This window comes from Mastigoproctus giganteus, chromosome 2 (assembly GCF_048544385.1).
Source record: "Mastigoproctus giganteus isolate SK-2022 chromosome 2, ASM4854438v1, whole genome shotgun sequence".
Classification (NCBI taxonomy): Eukaryota; Metazoa; Arthropoda; class Arachnida; order Uropygi; family Thelyphonidae; genus Mastigoproctus; species Mastigoproctus giganteus.
Window position 1 is genome coordinate 138,850,151 of NC_143576.1, and position 21,481 is coordinate 138,871,631.

Below are 21,481 nucleotides of genomic sequence, written 5' to 3' on the forward strand. Positions count from 1 at the left end.
AAATAGACAGCTTTAACAGTGGATGGAAAATCAGGAGTGCTGAAGATTAAAATGATGGATCGAGTTGGCACGAGATTTCCATCTTTTTTAATCATTATGCGCTTCGCACTGATTACTAAGTTCGTGTATTACTTCCTCCTCAGACACTGAAAGCAGGTCCCACTCTGTGATGATGCCTTTTGATGAATTTAAAGTATTGTGGAGAGTAACAGATACTGGAAACCCACCAAATGTTTTTGTATAGCCACTCAGAATGTTTGGTGGTGGCTGTTTCAACCAGGTCTCCTGATTGTAGTCTCATCACCATTTTTGGTGATCCTGCAATCGATTCCAAGTATTTTTGGATCATAAATGGTGATAGCTTGCCCACAGGCTGAGTAGACAGAGAGTGTATCACCAGAAAGTTAGGGAAGTTTTGACACTCTACTTCTCTTCTAAGTCTTTTAGGTTGGTTTGAGTCACTATCGTTGGACATTTCTGATCTTGAGCTTGATGGCTCTAAAGGAGGGAAATTATTTAAGTCCATCTTTGCTCCTTTTAGCCCCGGGAGAGTAACTTTCTTCTCCCAGGTTACCGGCCCCGCCACGTGGAGGCAGGAGCTGTGCCACCAGTGACCAAGCGGTTGAGGACGTTAGTTGGGTTAGCACGGATTAAATAAATATATGTATAAGAAAAGAAAGGTGAATTTCCTTTCTGGATTCTTACTTGAAAGCTCTTAAGTAACGAATCACTTGAGTAAAACAGGAAGAAAAGATACTCTAAAATAAATATAACCTTATTTGCTGAGTAAGAGCACTCTATATATGGCACAAAAAATCGCAAGGTCACTATCGCTTGGCACTCGGGGCCTATGGGCTTTGGGGCCGCAGTTTGGGCAAAGATGGTGTCCCCTCGACATACTGTTTGCAAGTGTCCAAATTTTTGACACTTGAAACATCTGATTGGGTTGGGAATGTAGGGACGTACTCGGCAATTAAGGTATCTGGCTTTCACACATGGTGGTAAGGTTGGTGTACTAAATGTTAGAATAATGTTCCTAGTGGGAACAAGTTCATCTTTTTTGGTCATTATTTGTTTTGCTTGAATGACTTTTTGCTCTTGTAATTCTTCTATCTCATCTTCAATGACGTTCATCAGATACACTCTACTATTACCTCTTTGGAGCTATTTAATTAGCATGATGGGTGACTTGTACAGGTATTTCACCAAAAGTTATCAATTTCAGTGGAGCCAGAGAATGCTGATGTTTAGCTGTTTCAACTAGTAGATCTCCAGTTTGGAGTCTTTACACCATTTCTGTGAACTAGCCACACTTTCCAAACATTTCTAAATTAGAAATGGTGAAAGGGCACTCATAGGTTTTGATGAAAGAGAATGTAATTATGAGGAATGTTGGATATTCCTGCTGATTCTCATTTTTGCGTAGTCTTAGATAGTGGTGCATCACGTTCCGTTTCATTCATGCCATGACATGAGCGTCTACGCTCAAGTGCTGGGTAATTGTCATAAACCATGATTGATTGTTCCTTTTAGCCTTAGAAGTTAAATTTCCCCCAGATTACTGGCTCCGCCATATGGAGGCAGGAGCTGTGCTACCAGTGACTAAAAGATTAGTAGTTAGTGTGTTATGTAGGTTAGTTCTACATACAAGAAGAAAGGTACCTTTCCTTTCTTTTTGGAAAGCTTAGTTCTTTATTTAGAAGAGCAGAAAATAAATAACTTTGTAAATAAACACTTAAATTCTCTGAAAACTGCTAATTCTAGAGAAGGTGCTTTGAAAGTTGCTTTAATCACTCACTGCCCTACTTGTAAATATTTTTTACTTATTGGTGAACATTAGTGTCTATAATACAGGTTTATAAAAGGTTCTACTTCTTTTCAATTATATTAGAGGGATTATTGGGAAATTCTGTAAAAGAGATGTAATCTTTATAGAACTACTGTGCCACATGAGGATAATTTTAAAATTGATTGAAAAACATTAATACTAGATATTATTAAACTAAGCTGAAATAAATGCCTTTTAATATCGATCAATTTAAATTATAAATAAATTGCCATTACCTTTTCGAATATTTGGACTTATGCCCAACTTTCTTTTCACACTGTCCTTTTATGCGTTTTTTGTATTAGTTAGTTCCATCTCTTATCCTATCTCTGGAACATGGGGGGGTGGGGTAAGAGGTAACAAGAATAATCACCAATGGAACACCATAATTTTAAACGATAATTATTTGCTTTTATTTTGAGCTTCAAAAATAGAGTTACATACAATACAGTGCCTAATGGTCTAAGGAGTAAGTTACATGGTGCATATTTACATATACGTACGTATACAGACATCACTCCATACACCTCTATATACTGTAAGCATTGAGTATGATATTATCTATTCTAGGTCACAGAAATTCGTATATGTTACTTTAATTTTTTGCACTTATCTTTTAAGCAGTATAAATTAGTGTCAGCCTTGGCATGCATTTCATGTTTCTTGAATTGCAAAGTCCAACAGAACTTGAGGGAAAAGATCATTTGATTAAAAGGGATTATTTTTTTTAACTGATAGCTTATTGTCATTTATTATGAATGTATGATGTATTTAGAATAAGTATTAGCCTGTTTTTACTCAAATTCATTTTTAAGTGGCAAAGTGATACTAAGTTAACTGGGGAAAAATTTTGTGTATTATTTTAAATCAAATCAAGGTGACCATTGGCTACGTTGACAATACTTGTGTTAGTTTGATTTCTTACTGGAATAATTCGGCTTCTTGGAAAATTTAAGTTTGTTTTTAGCTTTCTCCTTCATCCCATTACGGAACTATTAGTCTATTCAGCAAGGCCTCAATTAAGGGTGGAGCTTGAGCTTTCAGGTACATGAGTATCTGTAAAAAAAATTTAAATTAGGTTACCACAATGTATTTGTTGCGAAAGAACTGAACCAAAAGAGTTAAACTTTTATTGATGCAATAATATTTAATAAGCAAAAATGTTGCTTATAATGTTTAATAAGCAAAAATATTGAGAAAAATATTATTGAATTAATCATGAAACAACAGTCAATGAGTAGATATGGTTCTGTACAAGGTAGCATGGGAGAGGAGTTAACCACCTCGAATTTGAGTAAATAAAATATATACACTAAACTCTGTTATAATGCTCTCTAATGGACCGATCCAAAGAGAGCTATAAGCAAAAGTGTTATGTAATTTACTATATGTATAAATAATAGTGTAAGACACCAGTAGCATTGAATAAAAGGATTTTTATTAATGAAATGAATAACATATGGATTCCCTTTTGACCAATTGACAAGATTAATTTTTCGTGCAAAGACTTTGACAATGCATGACAAATTCACCTAAAATTCCAGAATTTGACACATCATTCAGTTTCCCCAATTTAATTCAGTATGGTTCATTCTGAAAGTGGACCATACTGAATTCTTTAATCCTGTTTTTCAACTGGTCCCAAAGGCATTATAAAGAGTTAAAATTAGTACAGTGGGATTGCCAGGACAATTTAAGACTTGTTTACATCATGAGGACATTTAGGAAAAGCAATGCTTGGTGAACTTTCCGTTACCATGCTGAGACACGAAAGGTCGCGTTTCATACAACTGAGACTAACCGTGAACATTGACTCATGAGATCATTTTTAATTTTTTGGAGTCTACAGTTAAATCACGAACCAGTCTACCAGATCATGTGACTGTTGTATTACCCTCAGTCTTCTGTCTTTTCACAATATCACTAATGCTTCAAGATTTCATGATGCTATTGAGGCAGTGTTAGGTGGGTTGGAAAACTTCTAGCTTGGGGAGGGGATTCACAGACAAAAAGATTTACAGCAGCTGCAGGCACAGGCAAAAGAGATTCTTCCACTGCTTCTATTGCAATGAGCAGTAGCCTAGAGAACAAGTTGCTGGGGATTTCAAGAGCTGCTGGGAGTCATCATGGAACAAGTAAATATGTGTGCTCTGTTAGAGTAACTAAGAGTAAGAACAGGTGCATGCATATTTGCATGTACACCAATGCTAGAAGTATAGCAAATAAATTTGAAGTGTGGATCAGGGCATCGTAGGCAGATATTTTGGGGATATCAGAGAAATGGAGTCACACAGATATAAGCAGTGCAGAATTGAAATTTGGCAGGATAATGAGTACAGAAAGGATAGACAGGGAAGAGGGTTATGCTGTTAGTTAAGAAACACAAAATCTAAGTGCATCCAGTTGACATGGGTAGACAGTCCAATGTTGAGTCACTTTGGTGTGCAAACACTGGGAAAGGAAAAATGAGAGTAGGGGTGTGTTATAGGCCTAATGACTCTGATGAGTACAGTGAACAATTGTGCAGAGAAATAGTGAGCCAGTAAATCAGAATAACCTTCCAGATATTGACTGGAACTTGTGGTATGGTCACTCGCACACTAGCAAGACTTTTGGGATTTATAGGAGGATTGTTTTCTACAGCAACATGTTTGAGGAGCAACCAGAGGGGATAATACCCTTGATCTTATTATCAGTAGTGATGGCTCATGCATTAGGAAGTTGCAGATAAAGGAACCACTAGGTGACAGTGATCACAGACTACTGATGTGGGATTAACTTAAAGATTAACTACCATCAAGGGTAAAGGAAGGGATTTTGTAAAGGTGACTACAGTGGTCTCAGGCAGTTTTCGAATTCTATACAGTAGCATCAAGTGATGATGTTACCAAAGGTGAATTCTAAATGGAAGACCTTCAGGGAATTAATCTCGGAAGCTACTAGGCTTTTCCCAACTAAGAAATACTGTTCAAGATTTAGACCTAAATGGATGAGAATAAAAATGTGTGGGATACATATAAATTAGCAGGTGACACAGAAGCCTATGTCAGATATAAGCTAGTCTGTAATCAAGTCAAAAAGGAGGTTAGGCAAGCGAAATCTGATTACAAGAAATCCTTGGCAAAGGATGCAAATAAAAACAGACTTATTTACTTATGTAAGCTCTAGAAGGAAGGGGATTAATCAGATTGGTCCACTTGATGTGGTTTGACTGTCGATGATCCTGCTCAGATAGCTGACAAACTGAATGAGTATTTTGCATCTACATTCACACATAAGGAATTCTGTCAGGAATTTCTCACAGAATTAACTCTTAACAGTGAGCTAAATGATTTTGTAATAACTAAGAGCAAAGTGGAGGAGAAATTGTTGAAGTTAAACATAAGGAGGGTACCTTGGGTAGATGGAATCTATCCAGTTATATTGAAGGAGGCAGCGAGGGAAGTAAGCAAGCCCTTAGCCATAATTATGAGCATCCTTAGATTCAGGGGGGTCCCCATTGACTGGAGATGTGCAAATGTATCCCCAATTCATAAAGGCGGTTCAAAGGGTGACACAAATAATTCTAGACCTGTTAGTTTAACTTCTGTTCCGGGGAAAATAATGGAATTACTGGTTAAAGAAGTGATGCAGGATCACCTACACAAGACTGCAGTAATAGTTCAGACACAGCATGAGTTTGTTAAGGGGAAGTCTTGTCTGACCAATTTGATTGGATACTACAATGTGGTCACAAAGGAACTGTATGCAAAAAATAATTTTGATATCATATACTTGGATTTCAGGAAAGCTTTTGATACTGTTGCACATGGAAGACTGCTGTACAGATTGGAGTGGTATGGTACTAAGGGCAACTTGCTGCAATGGATAAAGGGATGGTTAAGTGGGAGATGGCAGAGAGTGGTAATAAATGGACACTGCTTTACATGGAGTAATGTTATTAGTGGGATCCCCCAGGGTTTAGTGCTGGGCCCATTGTTGTTTTGTGTATTTATTAATGATAGCGATGAAGGTAGATCAGGATTAATGTCCAAGTTTGCAGATGATACAAAGGTTGGCAGTGTTGTTAACAATAGTAAAGACCATCTTCTACTGCAACAGGATCTAGAAAACTTAGGCAAATGGGCTGAGAAGTGGCAACTAAAGTTTAATATTGACAAATGCAAAGTACTGTATATGGGTAGCAGTAACCCAAGAGAAATGTACCAACTGTATAGTACTACATTCAGGGAGGTAGAGAATGAAAAAGACCTGGGGGTATTTTTTGCAGTCGGATATGAAGTTCTCTGAGCAGTGAAGATGGGCTGCCAGAGCAGGTTTTTCTTGGTGCAGTATGACCGTAGTCATTTTTGTGTTAGTAAAATCAATCAATCAAGCCAGAGCAGGCCATGGAGTTTTGCCAATGATATATAGGAATTTTGCCAACAGGGTCAAGGAGGTGATTATACCTTTGTACGTCTGGAGGCCTCAGTTTAGGAAGGACGTAGAGTTGGTAGAATGAGTACAGAGAAGGGCAATCTCTTCTTACCAGGAGAGGCTTAAATTCTGTAAGTTGCAGCATCTGGAGACTAGGCACCTGCAAGGTGATCTGATTGAGGTGTACAAGGTCTTGAATGGTTTGAGGAGGCTCAATGCTGATGGGATACTTCCGCTTGCTCAGATTAAGAACCTAGGGGGTGTAGATTCAAATTGAGGAAAGACAGTTGTAGAACAGATGTGCAGAAGTTTGCCTTTAGCCAGCAGGTAGTTGATTGCTGGAACAGACTTCCATCTGTTGTAGTGGAAGTTGATAGCTTATATAAATTTAAGGCTGAACTAGATAAACATTTGGAGTGACTGGATGGGTGAAATGGGAAGGTTTTTTATTTATTTATTATTATTATTATTTTTTGACTGATGCTCTGTAAGCCTGCTTTCTTGCATCATATACCTCAACTAATGCTGATCTGCATAACCTTGATTTGGGGGAAGGTAAAGTGAGACCAGCAAAAATGTAAACTGTACTGAAGAACATACTGCAACTGCTTCCAAAGATCCTTGCAGCTGGAGGCATTTACATGGAATTTTGGAGTCGATTAGGATAGCCACTCCACCCTGTGCTCTACAGTAAGGAAATTGATCATCTGTAGGTACCGTAACGATTCACTGCTATGTTTACTTCTGGAGTTATGTTAGTTTCTTGAAGGCAGATTCCTATCGAATGCTTTGTATCTTGTCTTTTTGCAAATAGTGGTCTGCTGGTATCATTCAAGCTTTTTCTCTTGTTTTGGGAAAAATGGACAAACATCCATCTATTGCTCATCATGTATTTCTAAGATTGGCTCCTCCAAGCCTTCTTTTTCATATGTATCCATATGATCATGGACGGAGAGTTTGTCTTCTGTATCTATATCTTTAGCATTTGTGGTTGACTTCGACATGTAAGACATGTCTGGCAGAATTGTAACTAGCTTGATTGGAAGTTGTCGTTGAGAATGACTTTACTGATGGAGCTAAGATTTGGTGAGCCCAATCTGATACAGAGATATTGGGGAACTGTAACATTAGTTTGAACTAGCATTAGTAGAGGCATGTGATACAAGAAAGCATGCTCATGCAGCATCAGCCAAAAAAAAAAAGCTCCAATTTCACCCCTCCGTTTGTTCCAAATACCTGTCCAGCTCAGCCTTAAATTTATTAAAGGCAAACTTCTGCATATCTATCCTACAATTGTCTTTCCTCATTTGAATTTATGCCCTCTCAGTGATTATTCTGAGCAAGAAGAAGAATTCCATCAGCATTGAGCATGCTCAAACCATTCAAGGCTTTAATAAATAAATAAATAAAAATTTTCTGTTTATACTCCGGCAGGACAACCAAGTCAGTAGAGTTTACAGTAAATCGACAATACAAATATTTATCATATTTAGTAGTCATGGGCATGAACCCCGGTCCACTCAAGGAATGCGTGTTATGCACTCTCACTCCTGACCACTGGGCTACGTCAGGCCTATACACCTCAATCAGATCACCTCGCAGGTGCCTAGTCTCCAGACACTGTAATCTGCAAAACTTAAGCCCTTCTTCGTAACAGCAACTCTTCGTTCCAGTTTGTTTGGTTTTTTTAGGAGCATTAGCAACTAAGGCCATATTGCTCCAGGGATATGCGGTGGACATTCTCTGACCTTTCCGTATTTGGTGATCACGGGCTCGAACCCCGGTCTAATCAAGAAGCATGTGCTATGCACTGCTGCTCCTGCCCACGTGGCTATGGAGGCACCCCCTTCGTTCCAGTCACTAGTCTTGTTGCCCTGACCATTGCCTTATACAAGGGGATAATCACCTCCTTATCCCTGCTAGAAAAATTCCTGTATATCATTGACAAGACACTATGATCTACTCTTGCAGGCCATCTGCACTGCTCAGAAAACTTCATATCTGCAGGCAGATATCAAGTTTTCTGAACCCAGGTCTTTTTCATTCTCTACCACTGTCAGTGTAGTACCACAGAGCTGATACGTTATTCTGGGATTACTGCTTCCCATATGTAGTACTTTACATTTGTCAACGTTAAACTTCATTTGCCACCTCTCAAGGCTATCTGCTCAACTTTTCTAGATCCTGTTGCAGCAGCGTACTGTCATTAGTATCCTTAACAACCATGCCAACCTTCGTATTGTCGGCAAACTTGGACATTAAGCCATAATCAGTATCATTTATAAATACAGAAAACAACAACGGACCCAACACTGAACCCCGAGGGATTTTACTAATAACATTAGTCTGACATTGATTACCACTCTGTCTTCTCCCACTCAACCATCCCTTTATCCATAGCAGCAATTTGCTTCCAATGCCATACTGCTCCAATTTGTGCAGCAGTCTTCCATGTGCAACAGTATCAAAAGTCTTTCTAAGATCCAAGTATATAATATCAAAGTTATTCCCTGCATCCAGTTTTTTTGTGACTGCATCATAGTATCCAATCAAATTGGTCAGACAACACTTTCCCTTAACAAAACCATACTGTGTCCGAGCTATAACTGAAGTCTTGTCTAGATGATCCTGCAGTGCTTCTTTAACCAGTGCCTCCATTAATTTTTCTGGAACAGAAGTTAAACTAACAGGTCTATAATTATGTGTGTCGCCCTTTAATCCTCCTTTGCGAATTTGTTCACATTTGCACATATCCAGTCCATGGTACCTCCCCTGAGTCCAAGGAAGCTCTCATAATTATGGCTAAGGGTTTGCTTACTTCCTTTGCTGCCTCCTTTACTATAACTGGCTAGATCCCATCCACCCTGGGTGCTTTTTTTATGTTTATCTTCAACAATTTCTCCTCCACTTTCCTCTCAGTTATTACAAAATCATCTAACTCATTGCCAGAGTTTAATTCACCTCTGGCATTCCGTCCCTGAATAACTCCTCATGTATGAATGTAGATGCAAAATACTCAGTTTATTAGCCATCTGAGCAGGATCATTAACAGTTGAACCATCAGAAATCCTGTGGACCAATCTAATTCATCCCTTTCCTTCTAGAGTTTACATAGGTAACAAACTCTTTGCATCCTTTGCCAAAGATTTCTCATAATCTGCCTTCACTTGCCTAATCTCCTTTGTGACTTGGTTACAGACCAGCTTATCTCAATCATAGGCTTGCATGTTACCCATTAATTTATATGTATCCCATGCATTTTTCTTCTCTGCCACATGTCTCATTAGTTCATCTGACATCCATTTAGGCCCAAACCCTGAACAATATTTCTTAGTTGGTATCTAAAGCCTAGTTCTTCCAAGATTAATTCTTTGAATGCCTCCCATTTTGAATTTGCTGTTGGTAACATCATCAATCGGTCCCACCGTATAGAATTTAAATACTGTCTCAGACCACCGTAGTCGCCTTTATAAAAGCAAAAAACCCTTCCCTTTACCCCTGATGGTAGTTACCTCTGAGTAAATCCCACTTCAGCACACTGTGATCACTGCCACTTAGTGGTTCCTTTATCTGCAGATTCTTTATGCATTAAGGATCTGCAGATAAAGAACTGCAGTGGTAGCAATAACACTTATCCATTTTTGTTGTTGGACAGTTGATACCTGTGTGCCTGTTACTGTAACTGGTGATATTTGTTTCTTTTCTTCAAGATAGGTAACTTTATGGTCGGTTTTGTACTTCTGAATCATGTTTCACCGTCTTTGGAATAAGGGGAGTGATTTCCTCTACAGTTTCGATACTGAAGACTGTGCAGGACATTCAGCATGGATATGATCTTTAGATCCATATGAAACACCTACTGCAGTCCCTCGAAATACCGCCTGTGAATGCCTGAATTTCTGACATTTGAAACATCTGATAGGGTTTGGTATATGTAGTTGGACATGGCAGTTCAAATATCTGGCCTTTAGAGAAGTTGGTGGATTTTGCGAGTTGAAAGTTAGTATGATGTTTCTGTGTGGAAGCCATCCCTTTTAATTAGAATTCTCGTGACCTGAGAATTCTTGTTTAATTTTGTCAGATACATGTAGAAGATCCCATTCTGTTTTATAACTGCTTTGGAGTAGTATAAGGCATGAGAGGACACGTCTGTGGGAGTTCCAAGTGTTTTCTATTTAAGTAATTTATCACAGTACTTGTGTTGTTTCAACAAGCAGGTCACCCAATTTTAGTCAGCAAGCCATTTTCGGTGAACCAGCAGCAGCATTCTCTAAACATTTCTGGATCAGAAAAGGCGAGAGCTTACTGACTGGCTGATCAGTCAAGGGATGAATTATAAGGAAGTGAGGCCATATATTCTGGTCTGTATCCTTTTGTCTTTTAGCATAGGAAGGGTAATGATCATGCAATGGGACATTGATCCCACAAGTGTCACTATTGGTATAGTCGATCTTTGCTCCTTTCAGCCCTTAGTAGATTAACTTTTCTGCCAACTGTATAGAGGACTGACAGGCAGAAATTATAAAGGGTTACTGCTGATTAGGCTGCAGTGTCTGCCAAATCATTTCTCAAGATCCAAAAGTGGCTGGAAGCCAGGAGAAGCGAATATCAAATTCTGATTGAAAAAGGAAGAGTAGGCTTTGCTGTACCAGAACAGGACTGGATCCAAGGCTAGCTCTGCAATGCATGCGGCTCTGCAGTGAATATGCTGCATTCAGGGAAGATCTGCTTGATCCCATAGCCAAGTTTGACTTCGAACTATTTGTATAGTCTGGCAAGAAATCTACAATGGTTAGTTTGGTGTGCTGAGTAGAGTTGTAGGTAGCTGTTGTTGGTATTGGATTTAACACAAGGGCTACTAAGACCAAATTGTGTCTGTTCATCGTTTATTCATAATAAGCATATTGTTAGAGATGTTAAATTATGCTTCTGTATAAGCCAATATGTTTTTGATACAATAAAAATTCTTCAATATTTTCTTCATTTCCTAAGAAATGAGATAAATGGGCGATATATTCAATATGGAGAGTGACTGAAATGTTTGACCGGATGGTTGAATGTAAGGGACAATCAACCAGAAAATGATGGACCATAAGTTGCATCTGACAGGATGAGCACTGGGGTGGGTTTTCTCCCAATAATAGGAAGAGATGAGTGTGTCCAATTCTGAGTCTTGGCAGCACCACTTCCTCTCATCTGTTTAGTTGGAAGCCAGGCAGCCACAGCTTTGGATCTTCTTTTATCTGGTAAAGTTTATTGTTGGTGTTACTTTTCCAGATCTGTGACCAGTTGTCATAGCATGCTTTGCAAATGAAAGACTTATAGTCTGTGTAAGGAACTTGAGGATGTTGTGAGAGAACAGGTTGAGGATGTTTAGTGGCAAAGTCAGCACTTTCATTTTCTTAAATGCCAGAATGGCCAGTAATCCAGCAAAAACTGATTGATTGGATACAGTGCAAGAGAATAGCTGGGAATGAATCTGTTTCAATGTAGGATGAGAAGAGGAGAAATTCTTCCTTATGGCAGAGACAGCACTAAGGGAGTCGTGTAAATTACGGCAGATGAGTTGGAAAGCTCAGTAATCTTACTAAGTGTTAACTTAATGCCATACATTTCAGCTGTGAAGATGCTGCAAGATAGTGGTAGTGTGGCTGAACTTATACATAAAGGAAAAACTGCTGCAGCACCTACCTGTCAGTTTTGGAACCATCTGTATAAATTTTACAGTTCACAGTAAGATGAGCTGAATGTAACTAACATTACAGGGAGGTATAATATTATCCCCCCCCCACTGGAGAAAGTGTTTATCTTCAGAGACAGACATGTCCAGGGTGGAACAGGTGCAGTTGTCTTGAAAATTTTCATTTAAATTGATATTCCAACTCTGAACAAGCCCTTTGATCCTGAGCGAGGCAGGTCTATTTTCATATGGCTTGCTCTCATAGACGGATTCCCACCAAGTGTTATAAAAGTACTCTCAACTTGGGTGCGATGGTAGATTCTGGATCTTAGCAGTATAGTGGAGCAGCAGTAGTTGTTGTTGTTGTTATTATTTGGTTTTTAGGAGCATTAGCAACTAAGGCCATATTGCTCCAGGGATATGCAGTGGTCATTCCCCGACCTTTCTGCATCCTCCATATTTGGTGGTCACGGGCTCGAACCCCGGTCTAATCAAGAAGCGTCTGCTATGCACTGCTGCTCTTGCCCACCTGGCTATGGAGGTGCCAGAGCAGTAGTGTTTTCTATGCAGGTGTAATGGGGATTCACGCACTTCATTATATATAGACTTTAGATCGGAGAAGTCCTGAAAGCTCCCAGCGCAGTCCTCAGAGTACTATGATGGATCATATTTAGCCATTTTAAGTAGTGCTGCTGGCAGAGTCATACACTGGACAACCATAATCTAGCCGTGAACGGATTAAACTTCTATGAAGTTGCAGCAGAGATCAGCTCCCCATGACATCAATGAGAGCGATCAAAGTATATTCAAATGCTTTATACAAGAAGTTCTCAAATAAGTGATGTGTGCTTGGAACTTTAGTTTGCGGTGTTAATATTAGTTCAAGAAATTTAACGGTATTAACAAGTGGGATTGGAGTATTGCTTATTTGTAATTCAGGTTTGGGATAGAGAGCTAGTTTCTTGCAAAAGTCAGTGACAGTGCATTTCTTTTCTGATAGTCAGTAGCCATTCCATGAAGTCCAGGATTCTATTTTGGTTATGGCAAGTTGAAACTGCCGTTCGATGGTATTCATACTTTGAGATTGACAGGAAATGGTAAGATCATCTGCATACATACAGGGTTATTCAAAATGAAGCCCGGGGTTTCAGAATTTGTTTTGGGAAAGCACATGTGTCATAATCATTTGTAGCCATCTCGAAAGAATTCATAATATCTCAAGTTTCGTTCCCACGCTCGGGATGTTTGGTATGCTGCACGGCTAACCACCAGATGGCGTTGGACGCATACCAACACTATTGCAGATCGAATCCTGGCCGCCTCTGTCTCCCGACCTAACGCCATGTGATTTCTTCCTGTGGGGTTTCGTAAAGGATAACGTTTTTGTGCCTCCCTTACCTGCGACTATACCAGAACTGAAAGATCGGATCACCAAAACCATTGACAGCATCACTCCTGACTTAATAAGCAGTGTGTGGGAAGAATTCCTTTTCCCAAGTTGATTTCTGCCGGATCACTAAAGGCTCTCATATTGAACATTTATGAGGTATGTAAAAAAACTTCATTACTATACTTGCATTCTGTAAATATTTCTTTCTTCCTATGTCTGCTCATGTGGTACAGGAAGGCGCCTCCCTAGCCAGGTGGGAAGGAGCAGCAGTGCATATCCTGGAGCAATATGGCCTTAGTTGCTAATGCTCCTAAAAAAAAAAAAAAAACTTGTTTGTTTGTTTTTTGTGGTACAGGAATTGTTTGAAACCCCCAGACTTCATTTTGAATAACCGTGTACTGTATAAGTTTGAACAGTTTTTGGGATATCTTGTGTCATGCTGCTCTCAGATTTAAAACTGTGTTGGACCAAGTATTGATCCCTGCGGGCTCCCTCTTCCCGAATGCGAGATTTAGAGAGTACGTTTTTATATCAGACCTGAAAAAAATGCAATTGCAGGAAATTTTGAATTATATCTGGCAAATGGCCCCAAGTCCCAGATGGTAAAGGTCCATAATAATATTTTATGGACCACGACTAGATGTTTCACGACAAAGGCATTGTGGATATGAGATTTGGCTTTGAAGAACACGTCTGGGGTTGATCTATTTTTTCGAAAGCCATACTGATGATCCGGAAGGAGATTCTCTTGACTCCAGGATGTAAGTGAGCTTAGTATGAACCATTCTTTCGAAAAATTTTTCCATGCAGTTCGTAAGAGATGTTGACCTATAATTTTCAACACAGGAAGGATTTGTTCCTGGTTTTGGTAAGGCAACAATGAACAAATGGTGCCATGAAAGAGGATAGGTATTTTCAACACAGGAAGGATTTGTTCCTGGTTTTGGTAAAGCGATAATGAACAAATGGTGCCATGAAGAAGGATAGGTATTTTCAGAGAAGATCCGATTATAAAATATTAATAGGGATCTCAAGTCTTCAAGTAAATGCTTTAGCATAATGTAATGAACTCCATCTGGACCTGTGGTGCTATTGGAAGATGTGTTTAATGACTCTTGAAGTTCTGTTAATGGCACCTCCGTAGCCAGGAGCAGCAGTGCGTAGCACACGCTTCTTGATTAGACCGGGGTTCGAGCCCGTGACCACCAAATACGGAGGATGTAGAAAGGTCAGGGAATGACCACCGCATATCCCCAGAGCAATATGGCCTTAGTTGCTAATGCTCCTAAAAACCAAATAACAACAACAGTTTTGTTAATGTAAAGGGTTGGCGGTACGGGAATGAGCGGCACACGAGGAAGTTGATTTTATACCGTTCTGCACCTGCATTGATGTTCTGGAAAGTGAGATTTTTGCAAATGATTCTGCTAGTGCATTAGCAACTTTTTCAGGAGTAGAAATGTCTTTCCCTTTCCAATGAAGTATTGGAGCTGTCATTTAATGCCTGGATTCTTTTCCAGATGACATGGAAAAGTATTCTTTTCCATGTCTTTGGTGATGGTTGAGGCAAAAGCAATCCATGAATCCCGTTTCATTTTACACATAAGTTTCTAGCTTTTGCTTTCAGTCTTTTAAAAGCAATTAGGTTACTAATGGTGGGATACTTGCAGAAATAATTCCAAGCACAGTGTTTTCCCTGTTTGGCAATTAATCAATCTGTGTTCCACCAGTGATATCGATATGATGTGGATTTTGGAATGGAGGCACTACCTGCAGTCAGAATCTGATTGGTTATGTAAATGTTTACATCATCAATATGTTGTCTTTGAACAAAATCTGTCTAAGAGTATTTGAGCAGAATAGCCACCCCAGTTTGCCTTTTTAAACTGCCAAGTGGAGTGTTGATCGGAATTTGGAGTTAGCCCTGTTTGTAGGGAGCAAATAATTGGAACTGGATCGGTTAATACCAACCATGTCATTATTGGAAATATGGATGGTGAACAAATTGACAAGTCTTGCAGAAGCAGAACCCGTTTCAGGTGGATGTAGGTAGGAGATCCAGAATTTAATAAATTACGATCATTATTCATGAATTCCTCCATCAATTTGCCTCTTTTATCCATTGTAGCATATCTCCACAATGGATGGTGTCCATTAAAGTCACCAAAAAGACAAATTGGAGTTGGGAGAGGTGCAGATGATGGAATATAAATGGAGAGGATGGTAAATAATGTATCAACTGCAATGCGAGCTGCCATAGCTTCTAGGGTAGTTCCCAATTGGATCGGCCTGGATGGTATGTTAGCTTTAACAAGAATAGCTACTCCTCCATGTGCAGGTGATTGAGTTCCTATCTCGTTTATAAATGGTATAATTTGAAAATTTTGGTGGAACTTGAGGTGACAAGAATGTTTCCTGTAAGCATGGGATTGAATTGAGCTATTAAAACTCTTAAGTTATCAGAATGACTGCTTAGTCCTCTGCAATTCCACCGTATGATATTAACGTATCATTAGAGGTTTACCTGAGGATGATTCATCTGACTTTTTTTTGTACGCGAGACATTTTTTCCGGTTTTTTTGGGGAATGTGGGGCATGCAATATCCATGGTATCATCTGCATGGAGTTCTAGAATGGGTTCCTCATCGTCTAGCAGCTCATCTACATCCATACTGTTGCTCGGAGATTCCATTTTGTTTTGAGCCTGAGTCAGATTTTAATTGTTCTTTTTTCAACTGGGACCGATGCGGTATCAGTAGGGGTGCTGATTTAAGTATTTGTGACTTTGCTAGTTTTTTTTTTTTTTGAGGATTAAATTTTTTAGAGGTTGAAAGTGTAGATTTAAGCCAATTCGCTAGAGAGGTGTTAGGCAGAACTGATACACCTGTTTGAGATGCAGTAGAGACAATTGAGTGCGAGATGCACAAGAACGACTAATAGGCATTGGTCGACATTACTTGTCTACGTGCCTCAAGAAATGTCATTTTATTTTCAATTTTGTGTATTTGAATTTTCTTTCTTGTTATCCATAGCTCACAAGTTTTGGAAAAGGCTCGATGGCTTCCTTTGCAATTTGGACAAATGGGGTTTGACTGAGCAATGTGCTTGAGTGTTCTCTTCACATCCCTTGATAAGCCTGATGGGAATAACCATATATCTGACATTTAAAGCAATGAACAGGATTTTGGTTGTCAGGTCGAATCCAACAGTTTAAATAACCAGCTTTAATCAAGGATGGCCAGTCTGAAATGCTAAATGACAGATCTAGTTGGAGTGAGATTTCCATCGTTTTTCGTCATGATCAGTTTTACAATTATTACTTTTTGACTGCTCAGTTCTTGGAGTAGTTCTTTGGAGACCGCAATTAGCTGATGACACCTTTTGATGAATTTAGTGTTTTGGTGATTCAGTAATAGACTCCAAGATTTTCTGAATTAAGAATTGTGATAACTTACCCACAGGTTGGGTGGATAGGGGATGAATCACAAGGAAGTTTGGCCATCATAATATTCTACTTCTCTTCGCAGTGTTTTAGAAAGCTTTGAGTTTGGATAATTATTTTTATCCATGATGGCTTCTTTTGGCCCTTGGGGATTTCTCTTTACCACCTAGGTTACTGACCCCAGCACGGGGAGGAAGCAGTGCTGCTTGGTAGCCAAGCGTACAGCCAGCTAAATTAAAGAAAAAGATGCTTTCCTTCTTCTTGGGTTCTCTTAAACTAGAGCTACTTAACAAAACTTTAATAAGAGTGAAAGAAAACTCAGCTGCTGGGGAAAAAAACGCTCTACAAACGTACAATAATCGCTTGGCATCCAGGGCTGTAGGTAGCAGATGGAGTAGTGTCACCATTTCTTAAGAGAAGTTTGAGCATGCCAGCTAGGGTAAAAGAGGTTGCCTTGGTGATGCAGCAACATTGCCTACCATAATGGCAAAATCTGAGTAGCCCTTTGGTAAGAATACCAAATGAAAGATTGGCAGTCTGGCAAGTGTCGTGCAGCTTTTCCCCAGCCTGGCTCAAACAGGGATGTCCGCATGGGATAGTCTGGCAGGAATTTCAGTTTAACAGCATAAATGCAGAGTCTATCTGCACGGGTAGCACAATGGTATCATCACGGTCCTCCCCACACTGGGTGGAAACGGCCCATTGATGACGCAAGAACTTGTGCGTCATCAATGGGCTTTTTTCATTCCGTGGCTGAGTTAGTCGGTCTCAGGTGTAGATAGCAAGGTCACCCCCCCACCCAGAAACGGGATTTTCGTCCAGCAAAGACAAATCGACCATAGAACACATGCATTTAACAGACAAGACAGCACGGCAGATGAATTTATTTATTCGGGTAGCCTAAATATAATAGTTTTAATGCAGAGTCTGCACAGGTAACACAGTGGTATCATCACCATCCTCCCCACACCGGTAGGAAAACACCTGGGTTCAAATCCTGTCGTTGCAAGGAACTTTAATGGGTTTTTTTTTTTTTTTTTTTTTTTTTTCACTCCATGGCCGAGTTAATCAGTCTGAGGTGTGGATAGCAAGTTTTTTTTTCGTCCAGCAAAACAGGCAGACTGACCAGAGAACACCTGGAATGTACTGGCATATACAGGGTGTCTCAAAAATATTGGTACAAACCTTAAAGGAATGTGAATCGCATAGGAACCCATAACTGGAAACGTCATGGGAAAGTAGTAGCACAGGCACAAGAAGCAGAAATGACACAAGACAGTAATTAGTGGCAAACATTTATTTCACATAATTAACAATGAAGTACGAGATCGATGCATTTCATGATGTTACAACAGATGCTCGAAGGTTCCACCATGAGACGCGATGCATGCGTAACACCGACGCAGAATGGATTGGCGGACACGGTCAAACACACCTGGAGTTTCTCTGACAATAGCAGCAGCGCAGACGAGTCTCGCCACGAGATCCATTTCCGTCTCCACAGGCGATTCATACACGATAGATTTGAGGGCCCCCACAGAAAGAAATCAAGGCTCGATAAATCAGGTGAGCGTGAGGGCCAGGCAATGGGTCCACCACAGCCAATCCATTGCTGCCCAAAACACCTGTTCAAATGGTCACGAACACACCTTGCATAATGGGCAGGCGCCCAGTCATATTGAAACCAAATGTTGCGTCTCACATTTGCTGGAACATCGTCAAGTAACCCTGGTAGACTTGTTCAAGAAAGATCCGATATTTAGCGGAGTTCATGCGGGATTATAACAGGTATGGGCTGACTAAGCAGTCACCGACCACACATTTATTGCGAAGCGATGTTGTGCTGCATGGGGGTGCACAAGGTGTGGGTTGTTGTGAGCCCACACATGAGCATTGTGCTGATTGAATAAGCCTCATCCGTGAACAAAACAGACTGGAAAAATTCTCAAGTCTTGAACACTTTCTCGGAGAAACCACTGCACAAAAGCCACACGTGCAGGATGATCTTGGAGGAGCAGTAACTGAACCCTTTGGAAATGAAAGGAATCATGCCAGACACGCTGTACACTGCAACGAGACACTCCTAAGGCAGAGGCAACGGCACGTGTGCTGATAGTAGGATTATTCTGGACGGCATTCAACACATTTTCTTCCTTCCATGGTGGGAGTTTGCGTTGTACGTGGTCTGCCCGCACTACTCCTGTTACCTCTAAATGACCCATAATCGCACAAATGTTGATGCACACGTGCAAGCAAACAGCGGTCCGGTACATGTCTGTCTGGGAAGCGTACTCCGTGAATTCGTTGAGCGGCTCGTCCATTGCCCTTGGCTAATCCATACACTAGGTGCATGTCTGCCAGCTCACAGTTCGTATATCGATGCATGCTCTTCGTGCGCCGACTACTGCTTGAACGAGTAAACCAGAAATTTTCCCTCCCGCGAACTGATGAACAGCGCCGTGTATCGACTTACGCTGACGTTTCCGGTTATGGGTTCCTATGTGATTCACATTCCTATAGATATTACTTACCTCCCCTAAACGTTTGTACCAATATATTTGAGACACCCTGTAGAATCGCTAGAAATTATTATACTGAACAGATAAAGAAATGAGAATCATGGAGAGGTTGGTACAAGGGTCAGGAAACAGCAACCCCGGGGGGAGGGTATACAAAATTATCACTCAAACTCCCCAGGGGGAAGTCGTGACAGCACCAAAACAGCACAAGAAAACTTAACCATAAGCTGGGAGGAGTCGATTGGGAACATCCTTCAGCAGCTGCCAACAACACTAACAGATGAGCAGCAGGCTATCTGCCAAGCAAACAATTGCTATAATAATGACCAAATAGAACCCCCTCACCTCAGAAATTCAGGATACGTCAAGCCGCATGAAAAATAAGAAATGCCCTGGACTGGACCTAATTGAACTGGAGATGGCAAAAGAAGCAACGGAACATATACCGGAATTACTGCTAAAACTATTCAATTGCTGCCTGGAAGCAGGTAAATTTACACTACAGTGGAAAAAGGCCAATTTAAAACTGCTCCTAAAAAACCCAACAAGGCCACCAGAGACTCCTAGTTCCTACAGACCCATAGCCATGCTACCAACCCTCAGTAAAATATTCGAAAGGCTGCTACATACCTTTGTCATGTTAGGATTAAGTAAATCCTAACATGACAAAGCAATACGGATTTACTCCTAGCAAATCCACTATCAAAGCAATAGAGAACCTCCTCTCTAGAGCCACCCATTGTCAAAGGAAATACTTCCTTGTCATCGCAGTGGATTTCGCCGGGGCGTTCGACACCTTGTGGCCAAGCGTCTTGGAGAGACTCACAGCTGCCAACCTTCCATTGAATCTTTATAATTGCATGAAGGATTACGTGGCTGATAGAGCAGTGCAAGTTACCACACCATATAAATGCCTCAGTCGCGCTGTCCCCAGGGTTCTGTCCTGTCCTGGGGCCACTCCTGTGGAACTTTGTCTTAGACGAATTCCTCACCATGGATCTGGGTGGTGTGGAGGCCCAGGCCTATGCAAATGACTTGGTCTGGACCATTGAGGCTGACAGCAGATCCTCCCTAGAAATGTAAGTAAATGATGCCCTGCAAAAGCTGCTAGATTGGACGAAATTACACTTGCTCAAACTAGCACCCGACGACAAAATCAGTGCTGCTAAAAGGTACGCTAGGCTTAAGGAGACCACCACAAATTAAGATTGAGAACAAAACAGCTAAGCTGTGCGAACAGATTAAATACCTAGGAATAATCCTGGACAAAATTAAATTTCAAGCCACACCTAGAATCTATTAAACAAAAGATAAGAAGATATGCAGCTCTCGTCGCTAGAGTCACTCACAGGGACTGGGGACTCAGACGTACTACCCTGTCTCTCTACTACAAAACTCTTCATCCCTGCCATCACATATGGCTCCCCTGTCTGGTACGCGAGGGCGGGACTAGAAGTGAATAAATGGATTCTCGAAACCATTCAGAGGACCATCCTCCTTACCATATCGAGAGCGACTAGCATGGCCGCCCTCTAAGACCTACCCCTGGATCTCGAAGCTACCCGCTGTGGTCTGCTCTACCTTCTTGCCAGAAACACATCGGCTATAATGTATGACTTCACCACTGACATCACTAATGACCGCAACTATGAGAAGAGAAGAATAACCGACCACCCCATCCAGATTTGACAGAGGAGATGGAGCAACACAGAAAAAGGTGCTGTGACCAGAAGATTCCTCCCCACTGTCACCAAGCTGTACCCTAAGGCACCAGCGTGGTTTCATCCTGATCGAAACTTCCTCTCTTTGCAACTTGACTTTCTCCAGTCCAACTTTCATGACAGTGAAGTAATTTTCCTTGGTGATTTTAATGTTCACAACTCCAGCTGACTTCCCTTTTCTAGTCACACCGACCCAGCTGGTCGAGATGCTGAGGCTTTTGCAATTACTAATGACTTTGCACAAATTGTTCATTTACCTACAAGAATACCGGATAATCCTAATCATACAGCCAATACGCTTGATCTTTTTCTCACAAACAACCCTTCTAAGTACACGGTCGAAGTGAGAGGTCCTTTAGGCACTTCAGATCACAACTTGGTGATTGTCTCTTCTCCAATGGAACCTTTAGCTCATGGCTGTTCCCAACCTCGTGTTGTTTGGCATTACAAGAATGCAAAATGACCTGCGAGACTTCTTTTCTTTG

General features: G+C 40.6%; 1 pseudogene across 1 annotated transcript in view; it reads right to left on the minus strand.

The window, feature by feature from the left end:
• Positions 1-2,403: 2,403 nt before the first annotated feature.
• LOC150089602 (octopamine receptor beta-2R pseudogene) overlaps positions 2,404-21,481 on the minus strand; it is a 165,884-nt pseudogene continuing 146,806 nt past the window's right edge. Inside the window, exon 2 of the transcript XR_016546674.1 lies at positions 2,404-2,884. The product of XR_016546674.1 is annotated as an octopamine receptor beta-2R pseudogene, transcript variant X1 (transcript). The remainder of the gene's footprint in view (positions 2,885-21,481) is intronic.